Source organism: Lepisosteus oculatus, chromosome 18 (assembly GCF_040954835.1).
Source record: "Lepisosteus oculatus isolate fLepOcu1 chromosome 18, fLepOcu1.hap2, whole genome shotgun sequence".
NCBI classification, from domain to species: Eukaryota; Metazoa; Chordata; class Actinopteri; order Semionotiformes; family Lepisosteidae; genus Lepisosteus; species Lepisosteus oculatus.
In genome coordinates, this window is record NC_090713.1 from 1,131,844 (window position 1) to 1,142,650 (window position 10,807).

Below are 10,807 nucleotides of genomic sequence, written 5' to 3' on the forward strand. Positions count from 1 at the left end.
AGAGTTAACAATGTAATATTATTTATTGGCAAAAACGTTAAAAAGTTGAGAGCAATATTTCCATTGGATTAAACGAGATGTATTCACAAGCCTGCTCCTTTACAATGTCACAGGGCCACATCAGATTACAGGAAGTTTTGCTGCCTCGTTCTGAATCGCAGAACATGGTAATTCTTTAACCTTGAAATGTAGTCTATTTTGTGATGTAAATTGGAGGTTTTACAAGTTATTGTGTGTTCCCCTTTAGATGGCTTCTGGGAAAACTGGCCTCAACACTGTATTGGATAAGGCACTTAGAAAACAGATTCATGCGTGGACCACAGCAATGTCCCTTTACTGAGAGCCAGCAATCAACGGATGTGTCTGATCGTGAATGGTTTTCCCTGCTGTTTGTTGTATTACTCGGTGTTGCATTTTAAGCTGTGCATGAGGCAGGACCCGGAGGCTGCTGCTTCTGCTGGGATTGAGGAAGAGCTGAGCGCCATGTAAGGCAAAGACACTGCGTTCCACTTTGACAGGTGCCTGGAGTGTAAGAGCTGCAGATAATATTGAGTCACATTAATCCCAACACATTTCAAATATTATGAAAATTAAATAAATTAAATCAAATAACTTTCATTAAAAAAATCAATCACACTTTACCTTGCTTTTTCAGTTGTTTTAAAGGAAAATTGATGCAGAGAATGTGTGAATACTACTTTTTGATGGTTCCAAGGCCAATGTGACCAGTTCTATTGCCTGCTAATTGTACGTTCCAGGTTGAACAATTATTTTTAGGAGGTCAAGGTGTATGAATGATAAGAACAGCTTGAAATTTATTTTCACGGTCAACACACATTTTCGCAAGGGAAAAAAACTGAAATAACCACAGTTACGCAAACACCAGTCCACCAAAAAAAAATCATTTTATTAAAACAAGGTAACATTTTTTTTATCATCATACGGATGAACTGTGCTAAATATATTTCTAAAAAGAAAAAGCAGGACGTGAGTCGTGAGCCAAGATCATGACTCTTTTACTCTTCTTCACATCAGTTTTCATCTGTGAGGAGGAGGAGGGGGGCGGCTCCTGATGTGCTGACACTTGGGGATGTGCCTCTGTGCCGGCCTGGGGGCAAAGCGCCAGCCGCAGTGAGGGCAGGGCACGTAGTCGGGGTTTGGATTCGCGGGGGGTGGGGCAGGTTCACAACCTTCCCTCCTTGCGTGATCACCTGCTGCACCTCCCTGGCCTATTTGATGCTCCGAATGAAATCCTCGTGCTTCTGCCTCCAGTTGTTCTTTCTCAGCTGGGAACAGGAAATGAAACCAATGAAACAGCTTCCAGAAAAAGTCCAGACTAGCACTGCGTACACAGTCTGGTCGCAAACCATTCACAAGGCAAGAAAATATCAATACAGTAATAACGTAGCTTTCTGGGCCTACCTTTCATGTCATTGGGTAGAGAGTACAATTTAGTTATGGTTTTGTTTCCCGTGAGTGCTATTTGCTTGATATCTCATGTAGATTTTTACAACAGAATTCAGAAGTCACTAAGACCCATTTATTCTGTCTGGCAAATGTGCCTTTGCGGCAGTTTTTCAGAAGAGTTCTTCATAAAACACTTATTTATTGTTTACATTGACTTATAAGCTGAGTCTGACTCTAGGAGAAAACAAGGGAAGCTTGGAAAGAGTTTAAGGATAGCCCTTACCACGATTGGCGGTCTAACCTTCTTCTTATGGATGTATGTCTCCAGTTCTGTTCCCTTGGCCCTGTGCTTGAAAGAGTCAAAAACCTTCCTCTTTGAATTCTGAAGCTTCTTGCAGATCTTGCTGTTTCTCCAGCCTCTCTACAGCAAACTTCCTGTGACACAGTTCACAGGGCACCAGCTGAGGGTTTCCACTCTGGCTATTCTCATATGGAAATTGCTCAGCGGTAGGGCACATCAGTCTTGTAGGGGACTGTTGTAACAGAAGAAATAAGGTTCTTGATCCCGAGATGAAGTAAAACAAATGAGTTTATTGCATGCAAGGAACAATAAAGCCGAAGTCTTGTTTCCCGCAAGAAACAACAAAACCGAAGTATTGTTAGCCGTACTGTTACAAACTTTTGGGTTATATAGTGTTTTCTTCTCCGTTTCTGACGTCACTCGGTCTGATGGTAAAGAGGGGGGTTCATGGTATTTGGCCAGTTTACGATGTTCTGGGCAAATGGTCAGTTTAACATTACACCCAGGGGGGTTCCTAGCTGGCATCTGCAGTCCTTATCAGTTAACCCCCTTTCCTGCCATAAACCCCTGCTTGTGACTTAGAAGTCTAAACCCCCTACAGAAAGGATTAAATTCAAACCCCCGTCTTCACATCTTTCTTCAATGTCAAGTGGCAAATGTTGACTGGTGATGTTATGTGAATTTTAGGAAATGGTCATTTTTCAATCGAGTCTATGTTTCTCAGAATTTGAGACAGAGAGGTCAATCTCTGCAATCCGAGCTGAGGGCATTTCTTGGAATGGAAAGGTAAGAGCAACTTTGGTAAGAGTTCATTGATATTCTCTTAAGACTCTTCGCCAGATTTTACGATGAAAAATGTAAATAATAATAACAAACATTATTTTATATAGTGCCTTGAAAGGTGGCTTCTTTACAGAATGACAAAACCAACTACAATAAATAATACACAAGATATGCATGATGACAATACACAGTTAGAGGAGACAGTAGATGGTCATTGTCAGTGTACTCTGAAGGTAGTTTTCCAATTTTTTGGAACGGGGTAAAAGAGGCCACCTCTACTAGAATCTTTGTCCTAACCAAAAATGTAACAAAGTATAATAATAATATTAAAAATAATAATAATAAACTTTATTTATAGAGCACCTTTCATACAAATAGTGCTTTGGTGCTTTAAAAACCAAGCGTAAAAATAAAATATTAAAATTGAGAGATATACTTTCAGTTGTAAAGGAAAATACAGAAATACAGTAAAGCAACATACATGTCAATTAAATAAATACAAATTAGGAAAGTCGTAATAAAATAAGAACAATTAAAGAGAACTAAAAAAAGAAACAGAAAGAACAAAGAACCACTTTAACTAAAAGCAACATTTTCAAATGTTTTTTAAAACAATGTACCGAGCTTGACTGCCTAATAAAAAGTGGAAGTGAGTTTCATAATTTAGAAGCATAAAAACAAAAAGCAGCCTCTCCACTCTTTCTGCATTTCACATGTGGTATTTGCAGTAGGCCAGTATGTGCAGATCTCAGGTCACGTATAGGAACATATGAAGACAGACATTCAGTAAGGTACAGACGTGCTAGGTCGCTTAAAGCTTTAAAACCAAGTAAAAGAACTTTCAAATTTATCCTAGATAATACAGGTGACCAGTGAAGTTTTTTCAAAACAGGAATGATATTCTCTTTCTTGTATTTGTTAGGATCTGTGCTACTGCATTTCGAACAAGTAGTAAGGGATTTATTGTTTTCTTGGGAAGCTCACAAAACAGAGCAATAAAATCATATCCACATCAATGTGAGCAATGGAGAAGTCAAATTAACGTGTCTAAATATCATCTAGTTCTATCCCAGGGAAGAGGGCTGTTGCCAACACAGACGACAAGACACAAAACGCTCAACTGTGCAAAACACGCATAAGGACATCAGTCAGGAGGAACAGGGTAAAGTGTTTTTACTTCTTCACCATGGTCATGTAGTTTCACTCCAAGCACTGTCATATGAAATAACTGTGGAAACGACCTCCCCAAAATTTTGGGTTGTTGCATTTTGCTTCAATGAATTTTAACCTTTTCTTTTAGACATTAAGAGGAAGGACACATTCACCCTTGGTAGAGATTCAGTTGTTCTATGAGATGTCAAGGTGAGAATTAACCACTTCAGGCATAAGTCAATCCACATGACTGAAAAAGGGGCAATGAACAGGATATGGGGATTTTGCAAGTTATAAAGTACAATAATCATCATTAAATGATCTAAGACTACTGAAGTATAAGCTGTGTCCCTGACTGATTAATTAGCAAATTCATCTTTGTAGAATGCAGCTACTATCTATTCAGTGGCATTTCCTTAAAACAACTGTATTCCCACATTCTGAATATGGAGTGAGATCATGTAGAGAATGTTGGACTTGTAATAACTAATTGAAGGATAATAACAATCAACGAAAGTGCTTAAAAGTATTAACAAATGCCTTCAAAGTACTTGACACGTACTTTGCTTTCAAAAGTGAAACATAATTAATGCTTACGTAAGATTTCTCTTGACTTCTCAGGAGTATACTAACTCCAAGGACAAGTAACATCACAAACCATTATTTAAGTGCTGATGTTGGAGCTGCAATACTACTACCAAGACAAAAAATGATACAGGTAACACTGCTTTCAGATTTCTAAGAATTGCTAAAATAGTATGTTTACAGAGCATTCAGAGTTGAGAATATGACAAGTTCCTACCATCTCAAACACTGCCATTCTAGAACAAAAAGAAAGTACTTGAACGCCTGCAGTAATCGAACACAAACCAGAACATATCAGTGCATGACAAGGAAATGTAGTCACAAAATGATTCTACCCTTTCAAGTCCCAAAAAGGACCGAGGAACTTACCGGAGGCGATACCTGGATTTCAAACAGAGTACAATGTAGCCACTGTAGGGGAGAAGATCACAGAGAGCTCTTCTCAGATTGCTCAGAGTCAGCCCCAGCACCCTGTCCTGACTGAAGCAGACAAAGTGGTCAAACAGGTAGGTAGAAATGAGTAAGGAACAGAGAGTATGGTTATTCTTGCATTGTTTTGTTCGTCTGTCAAAGAAAAGAGTGCTTCTGACTTTTGTCAATGTTCATCTTTATTTTAGGAGAAGAACAAACGGTGGTATCACACTTTGCTCAAGTGTATGATACCATGTGTGTACAGCAGACATCACCAAAGGAACAGGAGACACCTGAGTAGAGAACAAGAATATCAAAAGACTGATGAAAAAAAGCACCAGGAGAAATCCATTGAATATGCACAATCTCGTCCAGCATTTCAATGAAAAGTTTCAGTGTTGTTTTTAGTGTCGTCGTATTGCATACATTTAAAACAATGTGTCTTGTTTAATGAACAATTTGATTTACTTTAGTAAAAAGTGTTGTTTACTGTAGTCCTAGCATGGATGCAATTGTTAGAAAAAACTTGAATGAAAAACTGAATGTTTCATACAATATGGGTTTGTGTTAACCCACACACCTAAGTGAAATGTTTGATTACGTTTACAAGACATAACACATAGTTCAGTTGAGTGTGAAAGGGAACAACAGAGAAAGTCACAAACAAAACATTTGTGAAGGACTTGATGAATGTTTTTTCTTTAGAAATGACAAAAAATAAAGAATTTTTCAACAAGATGTCTTTCTATAGCGAGTTTCATTTGAGATAGTCTTTTCTTAGAAGTGCAAGAGTGGTATTCCCTACAACTTATTCCCCAATTTGATCATTCTCAGAAATTAGGAGACGGAAACCACACCTATTGTAATATTAGACCTTGTAACAAGGCAACTAGGTTTCAATGGCTTAAAAGGTGCAGAAAGAGGCTCATGTATAATGACCTCCAGTGTCCCACAGGTTTCCCAAATCATTTCTTAGAGTATAGAAAAAGAGGAAATAAAGTGTCTACAGAAAGCGTATACCCTCTTGAACTTTGTTCAGTTTGTTGTGCCAGTGCCAGAGTTTCATGCAATTAAATGAGGACCTCTTTCTCACACCACATATGTTATACTTTCAAAGGGAAAAAAGGAAATATTACAATTGTATACATTTTCACCCACATGTTAATATTTGGTAGAAGCCCTTTTCACAGCAATTTCAGCTGTGAGTCTGTTGGTAATGGGCTCCACCACCTCTGCACCAACAAGATTTGATAATATTTAAGAATTTCAGAAGTCTGTCTGGTTTAGCTGAAGAATCAGCTAAGGTAAGTTTCAGGAAGAGCATCTGATTTCTTTCAATAAAGCAGAACAGAGAAAAAACACACAATACAAAATCATGAGAATTTGTATCCATATGACACTTTGACTCGAATACTTTTATCAGACCTACACAGAGTATATACTGTACACACTTTTCAGCCCAGGTTTATACATTTGGAACTGCCATTTGTAGGTGTTTTTGTGTCTTAGCTCAACACTGTGAAACCTGTAGTTACAAACATGGAGGATGAAGACATGAAGACATACATTGTACCTCTGACCGGCCTACCTTCCAAGAGGTGAAAGATGAAACTTTTCCTTTATCGTCAACTCAGTGAATGACTTTAAACTTTCGAAAACTGTAACAAAGAATAAGTTAAAAAACTTATTTTCATTGGACCCACAGAAAAGTCAAAGTTGTCCATAGAAATGCCCGTCTAAATCAGAAATCTACAGCACAAAGGCAGTGGCCTTTCGGGACATAAAAATGAAATCAGACTTTACTCAGACGAATTGCCCTTGGTCACGGACATCTTGCTATCAGTCACTACAAAGATGTTTTCTCTCGTGCCATGGCTTGCCTGACTTGCTTCTTCTGCTGGATGGCTTCTGGTCGCTGGTCAGGATCGACAGCCAGCATGTCCTGGAGCAGTGTCCTTAGCTCAGTGCTTATGGCTCTATTTACTTTCAGGGGGATGTGGAACTGCAGCCAGGGGTTCTCATCCAGGGCCTCTCCAACAGGCCCTGACAGACATATGCTCCTGTATCGGAAACACACTTTAGTTCAATTCTAAAATATTTCTCATAGGACTGAAGGAACCTTTGCCTGTTAAGAGTTAACAATTAGGTCCTCAAGAACTGTTTTACGGTTTTCTACACTCCTGGCTGGCCAAGGTCTCTTTAAGGTCTCTTAAGTGGAGGTGTAACTCATGTATCCTACATGTGATTTAGCAACATGAAAGGGAATAGCTTCTTATCGGATTATGGTCTTGGTTAACTGCCTAAGGCTGACCTAAGTGCCTAACTTTCTGACTTTCTTTATACCTTATATGTTAAGAAGCTTCTTCTGACCAATCAGAAATGTATGCTTTATGTATGAACATTTTGCTCATCAAAGTGAGTGAGAGACAAGGTTAACAGAAATTAGCCACGGCAGTAAATGACAGCACATTTTTGGGTTCTTAAATGGTCTCTACCTGGCACACCTGCAGTGCAAACTGACACACACTGTTTAGAGAAACAGCTACTCTATTACTAATATTAATGAAACATTTCTTATTCTATGGAACAAAAACAAACAGTAAAACTACAACACAGATCTCTTAGCTTCCTATTTCATGAACCAGATGACTGAATGACCAAGCCTAACTAGTAGCCAGAACCACAGTTAACCCTCCGTAACACAAAGTTTAACCACACGACAGGAACTCTTTCAAACTGAGTGAAAATCATAAATGGATCCATAACTTTACATCAATTTACTATGTTGTGCCAATACCTGCATTTACATTTAGAACGAATGATGTCATAGAACCAGCATCACACCAGTTCCAGGTGTCTCCAAGGAGACAACAGAACTTCAGTTGTGTTTGCTAAAATACACACTTTGAAACATACTGTAACACTTAGTTAACATGTCTGGTTTAGTTGAAGAATCGGCTAAGGTAAGTTTCAGGGTTTAATGGTGGGATGGCACCTGTGCTTTTTTCCCCCAACCGCTAGAATATGATTCGCACCAAACCCAAAAGAAATACTGCACAGTTCAGGAACTTCATCAACCTAGCAACTGTAAAATAAGCTTACAAACAACTGAATTGAAATGCCAAAAAGTTCAGAGAAAGGCACAAACTATGTTTACTTGGGGTTTACAAAATTAAAGCTAACTAAAACTGTAATGATAAAAAATCATGCTGCCAATGGACAGAGAAATATCATGTTTTTTGAATAATGTATTATTTGTTACATAGGAACCCAGTATAAGGGAATCCCTTGCGATCCTGTCTGCAGAGATAAAGGTAAGTATTGTTTTCTCTTTAGCTCTGTCACTCCAAGAAATATAATGAACATAAATATATTTGCCAATCTTTTCATAGTAATCCAAACAACTCTGCGTGTATCTGACATTTGTAATATTTATCTACCCCAGTATAACTCTTCTGGCAAGGCGATTGGTATTGTACCTTGAAAGAAAACTGATTGGAAATGTCATGTACTCTATGGTTTCTATTGATGTCAAGTGGCAAATGTTGACTGGTGATGTTATGTGAATCTTAGGAAATGGTCATTTTCAATCGAGTCTATGTTTCTCAGAATTTGAGACAGAGAGGTCAATCTCTGCAATCCGAGCTGAGGGCATTTCTTGGAATGGAAAGGTAAGAGCAACGTGTTCCTTGAAATTCTCTTAAGACTCTTCGCCAGATTTAACGATGAAAAATGTAAATAATAATAACAAACATTATTTTATATAGTGCCTTGAAAGGTGGCTTCTTTACAGAATGACAAAACCAACTACAATAAATAATACACAAGATATGCATGATGACAATACACAGTTAGAGGAGACAGTAGATGGTCATTGTCAGTGTATTCTGAAGGTAGTTTTCCAATTTTTTGGAACGGGGTAAAAGAGGCCACCTCTACTAGAATCTTTGTCCTAACCAAAAATGTAACAAAGTATAATAATAATATTAAAAATAATAATAATAAACTTTATCTATAGAGCACCTTTCATACAAATAGTGCTTTGGTGCTTTAAAAACCAAGCGTAAAAATAAAATATTAAAATTGAGAGATATACTTTCAGTTGTAAAGGAAAATACAGCAATACAGTAAAGCAACATACATGTCAATTAAATAAATAAAAATGAGGAAAGTCGTAATAAAATAAGAACAATTAAAGAGAACTAAAAAAAAAACAGAAATAGAAAGAACAAAGAACCACTTTAACTAAAAGCAACATTTTCAAATGTTTTTTAAAACAATGTACCGAGCTTGACTGCCTAATAAAAAGTGGAAGTGAGTTTCATAATTTAGAAGCATAAAAACAAAAAGCAGCCTCTCCACTCTTTCTGCATTTCACATGTGGTATTTGCAGTAGGCCAGTATGTGCAGATCTCAGGTCACGTATAGGAACATATGAAGACAGACATTCAGTAAGGTACAGACGTGCTAGGTCGCTTAAAGCTTTAAAACCAAGTAAAAGAACTTTCAAATTTATCCTAGATAATACAGGTGACCAGTGAAGTTTTTTCAAAACAGGAATGATATTCTCTTTCTTGTATTTGTTAGGATCTGTGCTACTGCATTTCGAACAAGTAGTAAGGGATTTATTGTTTTCTTGGGAAGCCCACAAAACAGAGCATTATAATCATATCCACATCAATGTGAGCAATGGAGAAGTCAAATTAACGTGTCTAAATATCATCTAGTTCTATCCCAGGGAAGAGGGCTGTTGCCTACACAGACGACAAGACACAAAACGCTCAACTGTGCAAAACACGCATAAGGACATCAGTCAGGAGGAACAAGGTAAAGTGTTTTTTCTTCTTCACCATGGTCATGTAGTTTCACTCCAAGCACTGTCATATGAAATAACTGTGGAAACGACCTCCCCAACATTTTGGGTTGTTGCATTTTGCTTCAATGAATTTTAACCTTTTCTTTTAGACATTAAGAGGAAGGACACATTCACCCTTGGTAGAGATTCAGTTGTTCTATGAGATGTCAAGGTGAGAATTAACCACTTCAGGGATAAGTCAATCCACATAACTGAAAAAGGGGCAATGAACAGGATATGGGGATTTTGCTAGTTATAAAGTACAATAATCATCATTACATGATCTAAGACTACTGAAGTATAAGCTGTGTCCCTGACTGATTAATTAGCAAATTCATCTTTGTAGAGTGCAGCTACTATCTATTCAGTGGCATTTCCTTAAAACAATTGTATTCCCACATTCTGAATATGGAGTGAGATCATGTAGAGAATGTTGGACTTGTAATAACTAATTGAAGGATAATAATAATCAACGAAAGTGCTTAAAAGTATCAACAAATGCCTTCAAAGTACTTGACACGTACTTTGCTTTCAAAAGTGAAACATAATTAATGCTTACGTAAGATTTCTCTTGACTTCTCAGGAGTATACTAACTCCAAGGACAAGTAACATCACAAACCATTATTTAAGTGCTGATGTTGGAGCTGCAATACTACTACCAAGACAAAAAATGATACAGGTAACACTGCTTTCAGATTTCTAAGAATTGCTAAAATAGTATGTTTACAGAGCATTCAGAGTTGAGAATATGACAAGTTCCTACCATCTCAAACACTGCCATTCTAGAACAAAAAGAAAGTACTTGAACGCCTGCAGTAATCGAACACAAACCAGAACATATCAGTGCATGACAAGGAAATGTAGTCACAAAATGATTCTACCCTTTCAAGTCCCAAAAAGGACCGAGGAACTTACCGGAGGCGATACCTGGATTTCAAACAGAGTACAATGTAGCCACTGTAGGGGAGAAGATCACAGAGAGCTCTTCTCAGATTGCTCAGAGTCAGCCCCAGCACCCTGTCCTGACTGAAGCAGACAAAGTGGTCAAACAGGTAGGTAGAAATGAGTAAGGAACAGAGAGTATGGTTATTCTTGCATTGTTTTGTTCGTCTGTCAAAGAAAAGAGTGCTTCTGACTTTTGTCAATGTTCATCTTTATTTTAGGAGAAGAACAAACGGTGGTATCACACTTTGCTCAAGTGTATGATACCATGTGTGTACAGCAGACATCACCAAAGGAACAGGAGACACCTGAGTAGAGAACAAGAATATCAAAAGACTGATGAAAAAAAGCACCAGGAGAAATCCATTGA

The 10,807-nt window shown here is 37.7% G+C and overlaps 1 long non-coding RNA gene across 2 annotated transcripts; it reads right to left on the reverse strand.

Moving 5' to 3' along the window:
- Window positions 1–995: 995 nt before the first annotated feature.
- Window positions 996–6,282, reverse strand: LOC138224139 (uncharacterized). 2 transcript variants are annotated; one of them, XR_011182486.1, is made up of 4 exons: window positions 6,228–6,282; window positions 4,598–4,708; window positions 1,691–1,940; window positions 996–1,286 (listed from the first exon to the last, which is right to left on the reverse strand). It is a non-coding gene; the product is annotated as an uncharacterized lncRNA (long non-coding RNA). The 2 variants fall into 2 exon arrangements; XR_011182485.1 differs by lacking the exon at window positions 6,228–6,282 and having other exon boundaries at window positions 4,598–4,743.
- Between the last annotated feature and the right edge of the window lie 4,525 nt (window positions 6,283–10,807).